We start from the raw sequence: 20,794 nt of genomic DNA, 5'->3' as shown, positions 1-20,794 counted from the left end.
AAAAAGATAGGTGGATGAATGATGGGTGAATGGATGGATGAAAGGGTGGATGGATGAATGATGGATGTATGGATGGAAGGATGAAAGGGTGGATGGATGAAGGATAGATGTATGGATGGAAGGATGAAAGGGTGGACGGATGAAGGATGTATGGATGGATGTGTGAAAAGGTGGGGGGATGAATGATGGATAGATGAAAGGGTGGGTGGATGGATGTATGGATGAAAGGGTGGAAGGGAGGATGAGAGAGTGGATGGATGAAGGATGGATGTATGTATGGATGGGAAGATGAAAGGGTGGATGGATGTATGAATGGATAAAAGGTTGCATGAATGATGGATGGAGGTGTGAAAAGATGGGTGAATGAATGATGGGTGGATGGAAGGAAGGGGGGATGGGTGATGGATGTATGGATGGAAGGATGAAAGGGTGGATGGATGTATGAATGGAAGGATGAAAGGGTGGATGGATGGATGTGTGAAAGTGTGGGTGGATGAATGATGGAGGGATGTGATGAGGTCTAACAGGCGCATTTATGGTTGTCAAAAGTTGATGAGGAGTACCAGTTTCTAGAAACTTTTGTCGGAAGGGGGTCCTTATGCCTAAAAAGATTTTACAAGGGGGTCTCGGCATCAAAAAGTTTGAAGACCTCTGCCCTAGGATGTATTGATTATGTTTGTGTATGGTAGTGGTAAGATCTGCTTTATGTAGCATACTTGTAGAGTGAGTTATTCACAAATTGTTATTGTTGATTAATTAAAATTATCAAACAATATGCAATCAGAAAAAGAAACACGTTAAGGAATATAATATATTAAAATTACTTAGGCACATGAAAACGCATTCAAATTACAGTTTAAAATCAAATTAAGATTCCTGAAACAACAGCTACCAGGTTTCTACAATTGACAAAATTATACACTAGTCCTCTTTGTTATCCCTGCTGAAATGAAGCTGAACTAGCATCATAGGAATCCAGTTTCCCAGTCACAAGTGTGAAAAACGTTGTTAAAGTGCAATTCAGAACTATATCTGATGTTTTAAAAGATGGTATCACTGTCTGTCTGCATGCACGTATTCCCGGTTTATTAAAGGGTATCTTTAATAGCTCCATTCCTTCTTCCAATAATGCCAGGCTGAGAGACTAAATGCATAATGTTTTCCACTCCATTTTCACATAATTTAAAGCATGTGGTTTTTGTTACCCGCAGTCAAGGCATCGCATGAGCCAGGCCTAGGAGAAGACCAAATCGTGCTCTCATAAAAAAAAATGTGCTTCATGGCCCAACAAGTCTCTAAATAGGGCTGCGATTTAAAAGATTTATACTCGTTCAGTATCATCCAGACATGCTATCTTTGCGCAAGGGACTCTTTATTTTTCACAATCGAGGATCTTTTCATTTTTCATTTGGTGACTTTTTTAAAAGACTCTTGGGAGAGTGGTGTATGCCATACAGAACGAGCTGATAATTCGTCTATTGCCCTTTCGAGATACTTCCTTGATTGTATGTAGAGTGAGTTCCTTTTATAATGTCTATGCTGCAGGTAGGTTCCTCGCTGCAGTCTACCTGGAACTTTACTGTGACAGCTTGACAGCCATAATGATCGGGCACAAAGGGATTCCTTAGTAATGCTGGTTGGTCAGACATCCCAACTTAACCCCCTACACCTCTTACAAACTCAGCCACTGCTCCCAGAGATGCCAACTGATAAACACACTTGAAATTGTGAATTCGTCTGTGTGCACATTATCTTGTAAGGTCATAAGCCCTTTCCCGGGTATAGCCATTTCACTTGTTGTGTATAGTAAGGTTTAGGGGCTTGAAAACATTTCATCCCCTAGGCAGTACTTAATTTGTATAATATTAAGTTCCCGTGCCCAAAGTTCTGCTCATAAGCCCATTGCGGTGCAATTAAAGGTCAGCACGCCGAACACCAAGGCTGAGCAGTCTTCAATCCACTTCAAGCCTTTTTAATCCACTAGTAGACACTTCCTTCCCCTTTAGATCACCTTTGCAGGTTCCTCCTTTCTCCTTTTGTGACAGTTTTTCCGTCTTTCTTTTTTTTTCGTTTGTATGTGCTTCCCTCTCTTGCACTCGGAAATACCGGACGTGGAAAAAGATTGCCTACTCCGGCAACAATCGCCTCAAATATAGCAATCCACTTAGGAAGGCTTTTTTGCACTAGTACATGGGTTTTCAAGCCAAAATCTTTAATTTTGAGAATTGGATGTTCCATTTTGCCTGTGCAAGTTATATTTATGGTCATAAAATAATTGTAAATTATGCCGTAAGAGGGCATATATATGTTACTCTCTCAGATATCCTACACTTACACAAGAACATCTTTTTTCTGTTTCAAGAGATGTGTTACATAGAAAGATATCTATTGTTTACCATGCATTACAAACTCAAACAAGCATTTACATTGGAAATTCTGGCTGTTTTTTGCACTTGGTCATTGCAAATTTTGAATAAATTCAGTTGGTACACTGTGTAATGTGTTAAGAGAGTATCAGACGATATTGACAGTTTGTATTTTTTCTTATTTGCATTTTCACTTTTCTTCAAAGTTAAAAAGTTTCAGTTTCATATGCAAGAGAGAAGGATCGGTCTAAGAAATTGGCACAGAAATGCCCTCCCTCACCCCCAAAAAATCACATTTGAAATGAACTACAGGAGAGAAACATTAAAGAAATACTATGTTTTACCGTATTTCAAAGTTTATAAAAGAGCTGGAGACACACCTCTTTGAAGAACACTATATCATGACAGTGCTAGCCTAATAAAACTCTGAAGCCAGCTATCCTCCAATCACACATTGACTGGATCTCTGCTCTTCTCCTGACACAAGGATCAGATGCCTTTCATCTAGGTTTGTGGTATAGAAACAGTTAATAGATACATACATATGAACGTTATACTTGATAACCGCACAGTTGGACAGTTTTGCCACTCATGGTTATGTTTTAAATGGGTATGCTCTCCAGTGAGCTTAAGAGTACCATGGCAAATAATTTATGAGGCTCCCTATGATTTTGAGCAGGTTTGTTTCACAAGTACCACAGTTCATGTATCAGAACTATGCGGTTAACCACATGGTCATTCATGACCCCAGAGGAAACTGCCACCACCATGACATCCATCCACTCATGGGCCCCAGCGAGCCCCTGCCCCCACCACGCTACTTCAGAGAACTTCAACCAATCAGCGCAATGCTAACACCCATTATGATGGCCTCCACCTCTTCCATTATCTTCACAGATGCTTTGAAACACATAATTGTCCTCCCACAATGGAAGAAACCCCCTTCAGACCCTTCAACGATCACAAACAAATCGATCTACCTACTACCATTTCCAGGCAAGGTTTTAGAAAAGCTCACTGACAGACACCTCACTGAGTACCTCAATGACCACCAACTTCGACACCATTCAGTCAGTCTGATTTCAGACCTAACCACAACACGGAGACTGCCCGCATCACCACCTCAGATTACATCTGCATGACTGACAGAGAAGACACTGCAGACCTCTTCTTCCTGGACCTCTGAAACGTTTGACAAGATTACCCACCCCATCCTCATGCATTGTCTACACAACATCGGAATCTAAGCACACGCCGTCCAATGGATCTGCTCCTACATGACTGGAGGGACCCAGTCAGGCAGCCTGGCATGGTACACCTCTTAAGCCTATGACAACATCTGCAGAATTCTGCAAGGATCCTCCAAGAGCCTGATCTTCTTTAGAGCATACATGATCCCTTTAGCCAGCATCATCCGCTTTGAGGACATCAGCGTCCTCTCCTCCACTGATGGCACTCAACTCATTCTCTCCATTATGGACAAGACGTCCGGATCAAGTTCAGTGCCTGCATGGCTGCCATTGTCCACTAGTCGACAACCAACGTACTAAAGCTAAACACTGTGAAGACCGAAACCGTGATCTTTATGAAGAGCACCACTGTGGGACTCCACCTGGTGGCCAACAGACCTAGAACTGACACACACACCAAGACCTTTAGGCTCTTCATCGACAACAAATTACACATGACTGCCAAAGTCCACGCCATCACTCGCTCATGCTTCAATACCATGCAGATGTTGAGAAAGAATAACAAATGGCTCCCAATCAGCACATGGAAAACTGTCACACAAAACCTCATCACAAGAAAGTACAACTAAGGGAACTCCTGTGCCAGGAACAATTTAAACTCATCAGATGACGCTTTTGGCCGCCATAAGTGTGGCAGGGTATGCTCAGACGTGAGTCCCTTGCTCACTTTGCCACTGGATTCAAGCAAGCCGGGCTGAAGACAGCTCAAATGCCAGAAACCAGTCCTCGGAAGCTTGTTTCCGGTCCAGGGAAGACATGGCTTGGCAGTTCGGGCTGGACTGTTCCCATGAGGCACAGGGTCAGACTGATTTGCATATAGCCATGTCTGAACTGGGGTGGCAGAGTGGGCTAAAGAACGGTGATGGATTAAACCCAGATCTTTTGACTGGGTGTGAGTGTTTGATTGATTCAGATGCTCCGTCCATCACCACCCACTTTTGTACCGCCAGAGATATATGATGGCATTAATCCTCAGTATCAAGTGTGTTACACCAATGGAAAGTCATCTTGAAGAACAAAAGAGGCCAGTCCTTGTCCACCATCTCTGAAGAAAATGATCTCGTTTGTTTGTTGTTAAGCATGAGCACCTCTGCACAATTCAATCCTACACCTTCACACTTTACTGATTAAAAATCCCTGCATTGTCTCCAAGTCTACTCAAAGATTCAATGTGATTTAGGTGCCATTGGCATACTTGCTTAAATGGTCCAGCATGATTCAGCGAGATAAAGAAATCTAAATCTCATATATAGATCTAGACTAGCAACGTGGATGTCTTGATCTCGTGAGAGAATCAGGCAGACTGAAATAAAGGATCACACTGGGTCTATCAATGATGTCTCTTAGTGAAAATGGCTTTTAAGGTGAGTTCTGATAATCAGCGGAGACCAGCAATGCCGCGATTGTTCCCCAAAGTATCTGATTTGGCAGAATGTTTTGAGATGACGACAAAGAGGAGGTGTTCATATTACTATGACTGATTTATCAATCCAATTGTTGTTTTCCTTTGCCATGTCTAACACATGGTACCTCAGGGAGGCTGGGAGAGGATTCATAAGGTTTATTATTTGGCCATCAGTTAACCTTGAGAACAGCGATGAGGCATGGGAGGGAGGGAGGTAAGTTAAGTGTGAACGCCCCCGTGGATAGATAGGACATTTTCGAAAAAAGTACATACACACACATATTGCTCAAGTGGCACGGGTGGTGAAAAATATTATGATGCTTTTGAAATGTTCTTTATAATTAGTGGCCTTTTGAATGGTTACGGTCTAAAGGAGTTTCGGTGGCTACGATTTCTCCGATTGAGTATTTAGATTGTTGAGTTCTTGTTCAGCCTTTTCCATTTTCCAAACAAGGGATATTTTGTTTTGAAAGAGGTGAAGTTGTAGCTTTGGCTTAGGGTGGGGTAAAAACGTGCACCTATGGAGGGGCAATTGAATTGGTGGTATTACAGAAACTGGAGCACATCAGGGAAGTAGTCTCGTCAAGTATGATCTTCTCGTCTTGAATCCCATATGTTTCAATGTTCTATCTGCATTCTCCCTACTTCCTTCAAGCTTCCTATGAGCTCTCAGAACTCCTGAAATGGCTTTAGCACCTGTGTTCCCTTTTTATTTTTACACAATACTTCCATATAATCATAGTCACTCAAACTAAATAGCCATTCAAGCATATGGAGTAGCCACGCTACACTATTCCTCAAGATTCGCCTTGATTGCACGGCTTTTTAGACATTTCCTCACTTACTCAACACACAGCAGCATCGGCATTTTTATGTCCTGTAACCTCATGCTGCACAAGACTGCATTCATCATTTTCCAACTAACCCTATTAGAATGACTAGGGTGAATAGAAGCATTGGCGCTACAATGTGACTTACATTATGTTCTTACAAACAGTGCCTAATTCGTGCCTGTATTGTCCAGTGGAGGGCACCACCAGCACTTCTTTTTGTGATCCGGGACAGTTTGTGCCACACATTCCAGTCCCTGTGCTCCCCACATTATCACAATGTGCCCCTTACTAGCTCCCCTGCAGACAGGGCAGATGCCCAGCGCATTGAACTTCACAGGAACAAAAGGTTCCCTTGGGTCTCTGTATGAGACACGCACAAGAACAGTTTGCGGCTTTCTTCCCTCCCAGCTTTTTTCCAACTTTAACTCTTAAATAGGATCACATTGAATGAGTGATCTGATGAAAGGTTTAGAGTTGAACACATTAGGGTGTCTTGTGATCTCATTCACAATCACATTATTTTGTTTAATTCGTCCATCCAATGCAGAGATTTCGAGTCTCATGCATTGCAGATGGGAATAACGCGAAGAGGTCAGAGAACCAGCTGTCTCACTGGGACAGCCCATTCCCACGCACATCAGCATGGACTCTTTGCTGCAAACATATGACTCATGTTATGGGCCCCAGGAGCCTGTCAGAGTGCATGGACGCACTTTTCCGGTTATACTTTCTCACGTGGGGGCCTGGTGCTGTGCAGTGAAGCACACAGGCCAGTAAAGTGGTGCCGAGCATTGCTAGTGTGGCCTGCCCGGAGTACCTACCTACCTTCCAAGCCAGCCAAGAGCCTCCACTGGTTCATGGGAGGCTTGGGTTGGTTCAGGGTTGGGGATTCGTCATTCTCTTGGCAAATGTGAGTTTGCGGTGCAGTGCAGCTCGCCTCCTCACAGTCCCATTCTCCGCCTCAATCAGTTGGTGGCCCATTAGGTCAGAGGTGGTGAGGGATAAGTCATGGCCCAGCATGTGTGCTGCATGTGAGGGACCATTGACGTGGTGGACACCGAAGCCCCGATGCACTGCAACAGACTTGACACCGGCCTTAGAAGTCGAGAACCACAGAACCAGGAGGATGTAAATGGTAAAAGTGACTGAGACAGATTGTGTGTGTGTGTGGGGTGTTTTGCTGGATCATGGAGAGAGCGGAGAGTGGCCAGGCTGGGGAACCGGTCCACAAGGCTGATGTGTGGCACTGGCCTCATGCCTGGACATTGGTAGGCTGGATGGAAACAACTAAGAGCGGCTGGGTCCACTGAGAACCTGTTTGACATGTGGCCTAAGTTCTGGACTGGCTAGTGTCCTACTAGACACGTTCTAGTGTCTCAGCAGGTACTGGTTTACCAGCCACTGCTTGGAGGGCTGTCATTGCACCCACCCCACACTATCCAACACAGGTATCACCGGTCAGGTGGCCCTGCCAAATAAGTGCGCCAGAGTGCACGTGCTTGTGGCCAGTTCTAAGTACTATGCCGAAGTGTCTGTGTCACTTATTTACAAAGTATATGGGCCGAGAGCCCACAACTTTCTTTACAGACTGCACAAGGCTGCCCTGATGCGGTTTGCGGTTTCGTATGCAGCACACGGAGCAGCTTAGCAGCAGGCAGTGGAGAGTATCAAAAGTCACCCTGGGGTGCGAGGCATACCGCAGAGGCACAATAAGGTTAATGCAAGCAGATGCTTTTCAACAAGCTATAGCAGTCTGTGAAACACCAACCTGGGCAACTGCACTTTAACTGTTCAACAAACAAACAAACACAACAATCAATGCAATTTCGACGTGCATTTTTTGAGTTCACCTCTAAAGTTGAGATGCAGAACGACAATTCTGTTTGTCCTGGTATGTCGTGCTTCATGTAATGTATTTGGTAAGGTTCCCGGACTTCTATAGTCGCTCCTGGTGCTTCTTTCTCCCACTTTACTCAAGTTGAAAAACACACGCATAAGAGTTTCATGTCGCATTTTGTCACCTACTCTGATTTGTCTAGGATCACACATTTTGACAGTGTGAACCAACATTGTAGGGATTGTCAATTGAAATCAGCGCTTCTAAACAAGCATCTGGCTTGTTTCTTTTGTAAGCGGTAATAACACTCCTAAGGCATATTTCTGTTTCTCAATGCAAAAAGTTAATGTTAATCCTGATTTCTTCATTTTGTTGTGCTTGGCACTGCAAAGGCACTGACAGATAACACTTTACACTGCCTTATTATGTGATTCAAACTTTAACAATTAATTAGCCGTGGTAGCAACTGAGAAGAGGATCTGGAATGAGTCAAAAAGTGGCGATCGTTGAATGCACCATTTGCGAGATTACTTCCTGTGAATTCATTTCCTGTGCTATCAACGATTATGGTCATTAGAGTTCAATCATAAGAATGTCTAAAACCTGAAACCACTGCCAATGAGGAAAGACAAACAAGTTGAGAGGGTAGTTCCGAGCCAATGTACTACAGTTAAAAGCCCTGTGATAGTCTGCTGTGCCACAGTGTCACACATGCACTCTCTCTCGATTGTGTGTGTATTTCTATTTCCGCCCTTTTCATTGGCCATGTGTGCCAATGTAGAGGAAACATTTAATGAAGAAAGATTAGGAATCCACTGAGAAGAAAACTGCAACATTTAATGCTCAGCTTTAAAGCACCTTGGATTCATTAAATAAATGAAAACATTACCAATGAAAGATGAAATACCAGCATGAATGAACGCGTAATAATTTTAATAAAGCGCGCACATGCCCATAGGCGTTTTGGTGCTAGTGGTCTGGCTGGGCCAGATTATAACAATGGAAAAAACAACCTAGGCGGAAGTCTTAAAATGCCTACACAATGGTTACAATGTGTTTTTATTTCCAGGGAGTGTTTCTCTGTCTTGATAAAGGCGCTGGACGCCGAAACGCGTTGACACTCAACTTGACACACCACCTTTTGGAATTTGCAAAAGAAATCTATATGTGTTTTTTATTACGTTGTCTTGTTCATGAATTACATTTTTACTTTGTATTGAAATATATGCATTTTTATACTGTTTGTTTAAAAATAAAATCTATTTAGTATATATACAAGTAGTATAATTTTTATTGGAAACTGCGGCCCCACTCCTTTCCCGCCCCCCCCCACCTTCCTTGTTTTTGTCCTGTAACCATTGTGTAGGCATTTTAAGACTTCCGCCTAGGTTGTTTTTTCCATTGTGCAATTTCCCTGACCTAGGGGTATGGTTCATTTGTGTAGACAGGGAACCCTTGTTTGAAGCAAGTGGGCCAGATTATAATCCTGCTAGAACTAATCTGAAAACAGATAGGTTTTGAGCGATTTCCTGAAACGAGTCAAGTTGGTGTGAGATTTTAGATGCAAAGGCAAATTGCGCCACAATTATACGGTAGACGAGATGAAATTTATGTCACCATAAAAGGCATTTTTAGATGTAGGTATCACTCTATTCTTTGAAAATGTGGAATGTAGCATTCTATTGGGGACCCACCATTGGAATCTAGTCCGAAGGTATTCCTGACCGGAGTCATGAAGCGTTGTATAATGCAAAGGGCCCTAAAAGCAACTTGTTTATTTGGCAGCAGACAGTGAAGATCGACTATTGCTTGGGAGGCTGACTGAAATTTTGAAATATTAAGGAGAAGGTGGGCAGCTGCGTTTTGAGCACCACAATGGAGCACTATACCACTGTTCCATTCACAATTGTATCTATAATACTCCAGTTCCCTTTGGTTTTGTAGCATTTTGCACAGCGCGTGTACAAGATTCTTCTGCACATGAATTGTATAATGATCCAGAGAAGATCATTGTGCTGCACCTATGCGCTGGCTGAGCTGGAGGTGGTACAAGGATAATATTTGAGAGTGAATCATTTAGGGTCTCAATTTTCTGCTTCAAAAATTCTATAGATGTGTGCTTCCTCATCTGTCTCCCCATGCACAAACATTACTGGGTGTCACAGGCTACTTGTGCAAGGTCTTACACGAGCATTCTACTCTTCCTGAGCAGCAGCGGGCTTCAGAAGTAGATCGTAGCACCAATGAAGACACCTTTAAGAGATCTCCATAGGTCCCGCATCTCTGCTCCTGCTCTCCTAGTGGGACAGGAAGAACAGCCAGGCTGCCCTTACGAATCACAATGCTGCAATGCAGCATTGTGATTTGTAAGCACCAAGACTCCCCTGAGCAATCACAATGCTGCAAAGCAGAGTTGTGATTGGTTTTGAGTGTCCTGGTTCGATGCTCAACCAGGAAATGGGAGCCTGGGCATGTTCTCCATGCAGGCTGTAATGCAGCCTGCATGGAGAATGTGGAAAATGTGCATGACTGGTTTGGCCAGCCCAAGAGGGCCGGCCCAACAGTTATTGTGCACTTAGGAGTGGGCAAATCACTCCTCCCCTGCTCCTTTGTCCTCAGAGCAGCCTTGCCCACCCACCCGTCCGCAAAGGAAACATAAAATGATAACACAAAGTTATTATCACTTTATATTTTCTTTACTTCACTGCTCAAAAGCAGCGGGGCCATGGTCCTCCTCCATAGCAGAGGAGCCACACACTGTCATTGGTATCACTTACTGCAACAGCTTTTGTTCCATGAATTGTAGGAAGGCATTTCATCATCGATACTGGAAAAATGTTATATGATAATACTACTGTTTGGGGCTTCATCATTTCAGACTGATGTAATCTGCTTGCTCTCCGATCTTTTAGGTTTAAAGTATTTTATTGAAGCAGGGTGGGGCAGGACACAATAGGGCAAGGAACAGATAAACCACAGGAGCCGCACAATCAGTGCGCATTATACTGCAAGTACAACAATACAGTTACAACTTTGCAAGAGGCTTAATCCAACTCGAGAGCACAGCTTTCGCACCTGTGGTCACATACAAAGAACTAGGGGGGGGGGGGGAAGGGGGAGGGAAGGAAGGACGGGATAGGGGAAAGGAAGAGAAAATCAGGAGGGGGGGGGACAAAGAAAAAATAAAGGAAAAGAAAAGGGGGAAAGAGGAAGGGGAAAAGGGGGAAAAGAAGAAAAAAGGGGGAGGGGGGGGTGAAGGGTGGGGAAGCATCCCCGCTCCAAAAACCTACCCAACCAAACAGAACCCCCAACTACCATACCCCAACCCACCCCCTGTACTGTGCCATTATCTACAGCCTCCTCTTCATTCAACTCTCCAATAATCCCCGCTATGCAGTATCGACCCCGCCCGTTCAGACAGGAGGGTCCGGTGGCGGCGTCAGCCTTAACAACCTAAGGTATCTGGGGCAGGTGATCTCCCGAAACTCGGAGCATAACAGGCTATGAAAGGGCGCCCACAGTTCTTCAAAGGTATCAGTATCTCCCAGGGCCACTAAGGACATCTTCTCCATTCCAAGGACATGCCATAATCTATGCAGCCAGCCAACTACAGAGGGAAGCGTGGTAGAGCGCCAGTGTACGAGAATATTCTGCACCGCTGACCCCAGAGCAATCGCGATCTGTCTACCCCTCTGAGACCTAAGGGGATACATCAACCCATTTGGTAACCCTAGCAGAACATAGGCAGGGAACCTCGGCAATTCTATCCCAAAGCATTTGTCCACCTCACCCAGGACCTCTTCCCAATAAGGAGCCAGTAGGGGGCATTCCCACAGGATGTGTGTTAGTGTACCAGTGTTGCCACAGTTGTGCCAGCACGTCCCTGGTATTGCCCTGTCCATCTCGTGCAGTTTCTCCGGAGTGCGGTACCAGTAGGTCGAGATTTTAGTGAAGGTCTCCGTAAGACCCGTGTGATAGGCCGAGTGACGCGCGCGGAAGGAGATATGTTCCCATTCCTTGTGACTCAACACTCGCCCGAGCTCCCTTTCCCACCGTTCCCGACCAGGGTTGTGAATGTGAAAGGAGGGGGTCTGCAGCATTTTATACAGGTCTGAGATCAGTTTAGCGTCCGACGTGCGAGTGATTAACCAGCGCTCATACGCCGTGATTTCCCGGTGTGCCGCATCGCGCACCTGGGGTTGTAATGCCCAATGACGCGCCTGCATGTATCGCATGCGCTCCGCTTCTGGGAGGCCATAATCCCGCCTCAAGTCCTGGAAGGGGACAACTCCCTCAGGGCTGTACAAGTGATACAAAGTGCAGCAGCGGGCCACCCGCCAGCGCTCAAAAGCACCCTGCTCCATCCCGGGGCCAAAGTCCGGGTTGCCAATGAGCGGCGTAAAGGGAGAGGGGAAGGTAGTGAGCTCGTACCTGGCAGCCACCGAGTCCCACGTCCGAAGCGGGACCCGCGTCCCCAGAGACGCATAGAGGTTAGGGGGTCGATGGGCCCGCTTCAAGAATGGTATTTCCTGTAGCGTCCTACCCGCCACTGCCTGATCCTGGAACAGCCAGTGCTTGTCTGACTCCCACCGGCTCCATTCCACCAGATAGCGGAGTTGGGCGGCCTGGAAATATTTCCGCAAGTCCGGTATCCCCAGCCCCCCAGATTTGGGCGTCAGCATAGTGATACTCCTCTTGATCCTCGGCCTGCGGCCCTGCCATACGAACCGCGCAATGGCAGTCTGTGTCTCCGCAAGCCACCCCGCGGGGGGCTGGAGCGGCAACGCTCTGAAAAGGTAAAGCACCTGAGGCAGGAGGGTCATCTTCACCGCGGCCACCCTACCCAGTAGCGACAACGTACCCTTATCCCACCGGCCTAATTCCTCCCTGATTTTCGTGCCCAAAGCCGCATAATTGGCCGTGACCATCTCCGGGAGGGAGGGCGCCAACAGGATCCCCAAGTACGGGATCCGGTCCTTGGACCAGCTCAGAGGGTAAAGCCTCTGTAATTCCGCTCTAGTGGCGTTAGTAAGCGAGATGTCAAGGGCAGCCGACTTCCCCAGGTTCACCTTGAAACCCGCCACGGCAGCGAATAAGTCCAGTTCCTCTACGCAAGCCGGCAGCGACCTCCGCGGGTCATCTAGCGTCAGAATGACATCATCCGCGTACAGGCTGATCGCATGATGGAATTCACCCATCTTGACACCGACAATATCGGGGTTCTGCCTAACCCTCTGGGCAAATGGCTCCATGTACAGGGCAAAGAGCAAAGGGGATAGTGGGCACCCCTGTCGCGTACCCCGTTCAATGGGAAAGGGTCGAGAGCTGCCTCCGTTCACTCGGGCCACTGCAGATGGGAACCGGTAACAATTGAAGATCAGATGACGGAACTTCTCCCCAATCCCGAATTTGCACAGGACCTTCTCTAAGTAGGGCCAGTGCACCCTGTCGAAAGCCTTCTCCGCGTCTATGGACAGGAGCATCCTCTCCCCAGGGATCCTGGAAGCCTTCTCAAGGATGTGGGTCACCCTCTTTGTGTTGTCAACTGTTTGCCTACCAGGCACAAAGCCCGCTTGGTCCGAATCGACCATGCCCGGGAGGTGCAACGCCAGGCGTGCAGCTAATATACTGGTGAACACCTCCAAATCTGTGTTCAGCAGCGAGATAGGACGGTAGGACCCACAGGCGGTCCTGTCCTTGCCCGGCTTCGGGATCACGGAAACCGTGGCCTGGAGAAATTCGGAGGGGATGGCACCCGGCTCCGCAAAGGAGTTGAAAAGGCGGGCCAGTAGAGGCGCCAGCTCCTGACAGAAGGTTCTGTAAAACAAAGGGATAAAGCCATCCGGACCTGGGGCCTTGCCCAATTTGAGCCGGGATATCGCCTTGATCACTTCCTCGACACGGATATCACGCTCCAGATACTGAGCCTGATCCAGTGTCAACGACGGGAGCGGTACTGAATCCAGATAGTCCTCCTCAGCCTGGGCCAAGGGGGCATCCCCGGTGTAGAAGTCAGCATAAAAGCTGCGAAAGACGTCTGCTATCTGCTGGTCAGCCATGACCATACCTCCGGTTGGGTCAACTAATTCCTTCACTCGGTGCTGCTGGTGTTGCACCCTGAGTTTGTTGGCCAAGAGCCGCCCGCACCGGTCGCCCCCTGTGTAATATTTGTGTTTCAGGCGGAGCATCGCATACTCCGCCCGGTCCGTATCAAGGGCTGCCAAGAGTTTCCGTGCCGCCTTCAACTGCCTCCAAACCCTGGGTGCCCCTGTCCTGTGATGAACCTGTTCCAGCTCCCTCACCTGCTGGGTGAGCTCATCCCTCTTGAGCTGTCGGTCCCTATTCTCGGCCGAGGAAATCGCTATAAATTCGCCCCGGAGCACCGCCTTCAGGGCTGCCCACTGTGTCGCACGCGAAGTGTCCTCATTATCATTCACGGTCTGAAAATCCAAGATGGTCGCCCGGATCTGGTCCACCACCGATCGCCTGTGCAATAGCGTGTCTCGAAGCCGCCAGACCCTCCTAGGCCGAACCGCCGGCGGCAGAGTGAAAGCGCCCTCCACCGGAGCGTGGTCGGAAAGAGAGAGGACCCCCATATCTGCATTCGAAGCCAGAAGGAGCATTGGGCCCGACACAAGTAGATGGTCCAGTCGCGCATAGGATCTGTGGGCATGTGAGAAATAGGAGTATGCGCGGGTGGTAGGGTGAAGGTGACGCCACATGTCATGCAAGTCCAGCTCCTCAAGTCGAGTGCGAATCGAGCCCGTAAGCTCACCCAACTGGTGGCGCCGCTGCACAGACCTGTCCATTGCTGCATCGAAAACCAAGTTCAAATCACCCCCCAACACTATGTGCCTATCAGAGGTGGATGCCACATCCTCCAAAGCCCTGTGTAAGAATTGGTCCTGATGATCATTGGGGCAGTAGATGGTGCCAACAGTCAGTGCTAAGCCCCCCATCTTGATCTTATATACCAGAAGTCTCCCTTTCTGCTCTGCTACCTTGCACACGACCTCTCCCCTGAACGCCCTAGAAAACAAGATCGCCACCCCTGCCGTCTTGGAGGCGCTAGAGGAGAACAACTGAGTGGGGAACTTGGGGGTACGCATTCTCAAGCAGTCCTTAGCTAGCAAATGGGTCTCCTGCAACAGGCAGATATCCGCCTGTGAGTTTTCCAACAAGGATAACACCGCCCGCCTCTTAACCGGATTATTCAGCCCTTTTACATTGAGAGTGAGCACTTTAAGAGCCGTCAAGGAGGGGAATCAGTGGGGCACATATCAAAAAGCAAAGCCCAGCAGGCAAACACAGAAGGCACCACTCGAGGCCTCAAAACAGAGCAATTATGAACAGTCCACAGGCACAGCACAGTCCCCAAACCCCAACACCCCACAACTAGAAAGGCCCCCCCTACCCCCCGAAATCCCACACAACCAAATCTACACCACCCCCCGCAACAAGCCCCCCCTCTAGGCCCCAGAATCAAAACATCCACCCGCCAGTCCCGTTCCCACACCCCACTTCTCAAACTTTGCAAAAAAGCCATTGTCCCAGTCCGGTCCGGAACGGACAAGACCGTGGTAAATCAGTCTAGTGGACGTCCAGCCACCACCTCCAGCACTCGCCATTCCTCCCCACCCCCCCCGAATCCCCGCACCTGCAAAGGAAACAAGCTAGAGTAGACTCCCCCCGGAGTGAGTTCAGGCCGTCAAGGCCACTTCGCCGTTTGCCGCCACTCTGGAGGCCTCCTGGATGGCGGCCGCCATGTCCGCCCGGATCGTGGGCGAGCCCGGTCGCTCCGACGGAGGAGAGCCCCCCTCTCCCACCTGCTGCCATCCGTCACGAGTGCTTCGCCTCCGCCGCGGAGCCGGGGTATCCGTGTCCGATGCTGTGAGGCCCAGCACCGCGCAGACATCTTGGAAGGACCGGAGCTGGTGCAAAACGCCGTCCCATCTAAAAATCAGGCGGAAAGGGTGCCCCCAAGAGTACTGTGTCCCTCGCTCCCGAAGGAAGTCAGTAGCGATTTTGAATGATTTCCTCTTCTGCAGCGTGACCGCGGATAAGTCCTGAAACAGGGTCACAGGGTGGTCCCGGAATCGGAAAGATTGCTGCCCTCATGCTTCTCGTAGGATCCGCTCCTTCAGGGGAAAGTCTGGGAGGAAAGCCAGAATGTCCGGGGCGGGCGCCGTGGCTCTGCGGGGGCGACCCACCCGATGTGCTCGGTCTATGCGGATCCGAAAGTCTTCCGACTCCCCCAGGATCGCACGAAAGAGGGCCACCAGGTATGCAGTCACATCTTCACCCTCCTCGCCGGACGGCACTCCGCGGACCCGTATGTTATTCCGCCTGGACCGATTTCCAAGGTCCTCGGCGTGGGCCTGCAATTCAATCTGTTGTTCCCGCAGTCGCAGGACCTCCTGTTGCAGCTGGGTGATCTCCTCATCCCTGGAGTGACCCGCTTCCTCCACTGTGTTCACACGGTCCCCTAGGGAGTCCATCTCTCTCCTTACTTCACGGACCTCCCCGGCCACCTCACGCTTGAGCGTTTGAAAGTCCTCCCGTAGGGAGCTGAAGAGCGACTCAAGAAACGATCTCGTCACTGGGGGTTCTCCGCCATCTGCACCCCTGGCCGGGGCTGGGGAAGTCGTGGTGGGTTGGGTTCCCCCACTGCGGAGGGCGCCGCGTCCCAGCATGTCCGGCAAGGTTCGGTCGCCCCTTCTCTGTCCTCTAGCGTTCAACATTTCAGTTGAGTAGAGGACGTTGAGGCTTACTGTCCAGCAAAGAGAACCGCCGTACCGGCGCGGCTACACACCAGCCGGGGGTAGCGCCACACAAAGAGCACTAGGAAGACCGAGCTGCCAGGCCGGGGTTCACAAAATGGCCGCCCTGGGATATCGAGAGGCCAACGCCCAAGATGGAGGTCCCTTCTCCGTCCCTGGTCCGGGATCCAGAAATCCGGCCGGTGGGCAAACTCGTGGTGCGATGGTCACCGGGGCCCGCAAGTCCAGGGGGAGATCCGCTCCAGAAGCCCAGTTCCACTGCTCCACCACCGACAGCTGGCCGGAGCGGCCTCTCAATACAAGCCCCCTCAAGCCGCGGGCCGGCGTAGCAAGACAATGCCGGCTCCGCCTCCGCCCTTCACCTCCGCTCAGCTCCGCTCCGTACCATCGCCGTTGGGCAACTCCGTTCCGCTCGCGAAGCCGCTGCCGACTCCCACTCCGACAGTACACGCACTGCTGCGGGCTTCACACACAAGAGGCAGAGTACTCCGTCAGGCTCCGAGGGTCGGGAGACTCGCGGCTTCCGGCTCACACAAAGTCCATGCAGCGGGCCTCGACCCAGGCGTCACCGGTCAGAATCGCACCCCCGACGGCGCAACCAGGCTCAGCAGTCGCTCCACATCTCTACCGGGGGCACCAGGCTCATTCGCCGCGTGATCCGGGGGGGAATCAGCGGTTACGAGCGGTGCAGGAATTCAGGGGTCCGGGAGCTCTCGGCGAGTGCGACCTCTCAGCCCGCCATCTTGGCCACGCCCCCCGCTCTCCGATCTTTTAAGCGCTAAATGAGAAGCAGAGTTGTTGTATGAGCCAACATGATTTAGCTAGCACTGCTGCATTTGGCGCATGATTGTTAAAGGTGTATACATTTGAATTGTCCAACTTGCTCCTGCGAAGAAGCTTCTCAGACCCTGCCTGGAAATTCCATGATGGAAAGTGAATTGAAGAGAAATGCTATATACATTAGGATAAATGATAAGGCAGATCAAATTGCAGAATTAGATTTTTACCTACTTGTAACACCTATAGCTCTTCAGACGTGTTGAAATATAACGTGTTGAAATAGAAACCACTTTAAAATTTGGGGAAGGTAAAGCTTTTAGGTACAACACAAAATTACTGAAGAATTTAACTGGAGTCCCTTCAGAAATTCTAGATTTGGTGTCATTTATATGAAATTGCGCTGTAAATGTCACACTATGGTCTTTAAAATGTTCTCGGGCAGAGTGCGCGGAGGAGCCGGGGAGCCGCCCTTATAAGAAGGTAAACTTGCCCCGTTCAGTTACATGGTCCTTTTCAAGCCAGGTATTTACAAACCACAAATGTAAAGTCTACAAAGTTTTACTGTTTGCAAGATGATCTGAGGATAAAATTTCAATCTCCAGGGTGACAATAGATGAAGCTGGTAGCCCGAACAGAGGAGCAGAGGCAGAGGGTTCATCACTCCTAAGAAAATTGATGTGCCCTATAACTGATGTATTTATTTATTAATTAGGCCCAGCTTTCAAATCCAAATGAATCCCTGTGGGCGTTCATACAGCAGCATAGCTAGGGAGGTTGGTCGGGGCGGTCTGCCCCAGGTGGCACTATTTCGGGGGCGGCGGCCACGCGGCACTGGTGGCCCATTGCAGCTGCCTTTATAATTTATTTGAGGACACTCACTGACACTACTGTCAGTCATTACAGTAGTGTCAGTGTCCCCAAATAAATTATAAAGGCCGCCGCAACGGGCCACCAGTGCCACGCACGGGGGCCCCGTTTAAAGTGCTAGCGCCCTCCTTGCAACTGCTTCCTGCAGCACAAGGTGCCTCAGCCTCCCTTCTCAATTGAACATGGGTGAAACCGGTTTTAGGCAGCACCTCACGTTCCTATTTCACTCCGTATAAGCACTAGAGTAAAGAAAACAAGTGGACATTCAGTTCTCTGGTGAAGTTCTTAAAAGCGCATTGATTGGAAAAATGAATGAGCCGAACTTACATCTGAACTGAGCATGCGACGCGAGGGGGCCCAAACTAAAGAGAAAGAAAAGTGCGTTAGGGTTTTAAAGGGTCGGATAAACTATTTTATAGCATAAACTTAGCGATGCCCTTTTAACTTTAGCGCACACCACCTATCGTAGTGGTGGTGTGGTGCGCGACCGGACCGAGGTCAGATGGGAAAGACTCAGGCAATTATCGAACGGAGGCACGCAAGGGTCTGTATTGGTACAGCAGGCTTTAGCTGTAATTATTGCAGCCCCATGTACCGAGTTTGTCGTGGTTGCTTGTCGGGCCCTCCCAGGGCCGTCAATCTTGTAGTGCGCCAGAGCTACCAAGGACTGCCATGTGCATCATTTTGGCCAACCCACGAGCTGAAAATGTAGTAGTGGTGTGTCACGCCTGCCACCACTATGCGCTCTTGTGAGGAGTCAAGTTTGGGGCAGTGGCAGTGCTGGGCGATTTGCTGGCTGCTGCAGCAGAAGTGAACCAACCCCTACCATAGAGACCTTGGCTGCCACCACTGTGGAGTACTGGAGGCAGAGTGTGGTAAGAGCTAAAAGGTTTTCAGAGGGGAGGAACATAGCTGCCAACGTTTCACATTGCTATGAGTGACACTTTCACGCAAACAAAATGAAGATGAGATAAACATATAAATGTCAGTATTTACACTCATTTGAGCAATGAAAAACGGTAAGAAGATCTTGAAAGTGCTGTAAAGCATGAGAAACGGAAGTGCCCTAGTAACCTAATCGTATCGTAAAACAAATATCTAACCATGAAATTAAAACTTAAACACCGACCTTAGCAGGAACTTTTACCAAGTCTGTGAGTCACAGTGCGGCAGCTAGGGATATTAAGACAGAGACTACTGGCCTAAGGTCCCTGTAGTCTCTTGGAGTATCACCCTCTTTGGCTGCAGACAGCTGCTGGCAAACGGGATACATCACAGAGACAGATCAGGTCCAGACTGGCTGTAGTGGACATCGGGCAATACCCCGCCGCACAGGTGGGGGGCCGGTTTTGGGCCCCTGGGAGCTGTTTTTGTTACAGGGCCGTTTTTGCAGCATAGCTGCAAATTCGGCCCTGTAACAAAATCGGCCGAAAACCGGGGGTGGGGGGTGAGGGGCCGGCAAAGCACTTTGTCTGGGCAGATTTTGGTTCCCAGTCCTGCCCTGAGACTGATGATAGTGACAGAGGCTGCAAAGTGGCACCGTAGTCTTGACAGCTGTGCCCTTTGTCTTTTAAAGACACTCAGCACTTTCTCTCAGACTCACACCAACCAGAAAGAACCCACCATGATAGGGCCTGAGCATGCAGCAAGTGTCAAGGGTCAGGAGGTGACAGGCCGAACACGGGCCTCCTTCCTTAATTATTTAACTCTGTGCAAGAGGTGAAATTAACTCAAGGGCCTGACAAGCAGGAAATTGGCATTTAAAACATAAGTGCGTCAAAGGAGGTAAATCTTGGACCTCTTTCAAGGGCTCGCCGTCCTTTTTTCCCAGCACCCTTCAGGGGCGGCAACGCGTGGATTAGCCCCGGGCGCCACAAGCTCTAGCTACCCCTCTGTGTTTATATTGATCATGCAAAACAGGAATTTGATACATGTTTACACGTTTTCATTCGTTCTTTCAAAGGCAGCTAGAACCCTAGAGAGACATCACCAATTAACACTTAATCTTTATATTTGAAAAGAAGACATGAAGCAATCATAAACCCTCACCTGCATAACTGTTTATAGTGAAGCTTTAGAAAGCCAAGGTGATCTCCAAAGTTTCATAAACATTTTACAGTATCATTGCTTTAGAAGGTAACTTACACTCTGTTTCTTCTTGTATAGCTTGATGCAGAAGGTGTAAAAAGAACTTTCAAGTGCACATAAATTGTTAAAGAAATAGCATTAAATAAGCAGTTTTAATACAAATTTCACATCAATGTAAATTTCATGATATGGGAAATTGATTGCTTAAAACATAAAAACTTTTAGCTATTGTGGTTGATGATGATAAACAGAAGAGCCCATTGTGGTCATCTGCCACCAAAGTACTACAAGAGGTCGGTGCAGGACAGAGAAAAAGTGAGCAAGCAGAGACAGTTAGAGCCTCCCTCTCCTCCATGCTCATGCTTGGTAAGTAACTGGGGGCAATGATGAGGCTCTACGATATTACCCAATGACAGAGCTAGTAGGATTACAATGAGAGGATCCCATTCAGGAATCACCTGCCAAAAAGAATGAGACTGAAAAGTGATGGGCATTGCAGACAGGGAGGCAAATAACCCTCTGAGCAACAGGATGTATGCTGCATGTCTAAAAAATCCAAAGAATGTCACATTTTGAAGACAAAGGAGG

At 48.5% G+C, this 20,794-nt stretch overlaps 1 protein-coding gene across 1 annotated transcript in view; it reads right to left on the bottom strand.

Moving 5' to 3' along the window:
* LOC147722214 (rho GTPase-activating protein 6-like) overlaps nt 1-20,794 on the bottom strand; it is a 787,911-nt gene that overhangs the window by 733,661 nt on the left and 33,456 nt on the right. The window lies entirely within an intron of this gene.

The sequence above is a fragment of the Lissotriton vulgaris genome, chromosome 4_1 (genome assembly GCF_964263255.1).
Source record: "Lissotriton vulgaris chromosome 4_1, aLisVul1.2, whole genome shotgun sequence".
Classification (NCBI taxonomy): domain Eukaryota; kingdom Metazoa; phylum Chordata; class Amphibia; order Caudata; family Salamandridae; genus Lissotriton; species Lissotriton vulgaris.
The sequence above is the reverse complement of the archived record's forward strand: the minus strand, read 5'-3'. Positions and strand labels throughout refer to the sequence as shown.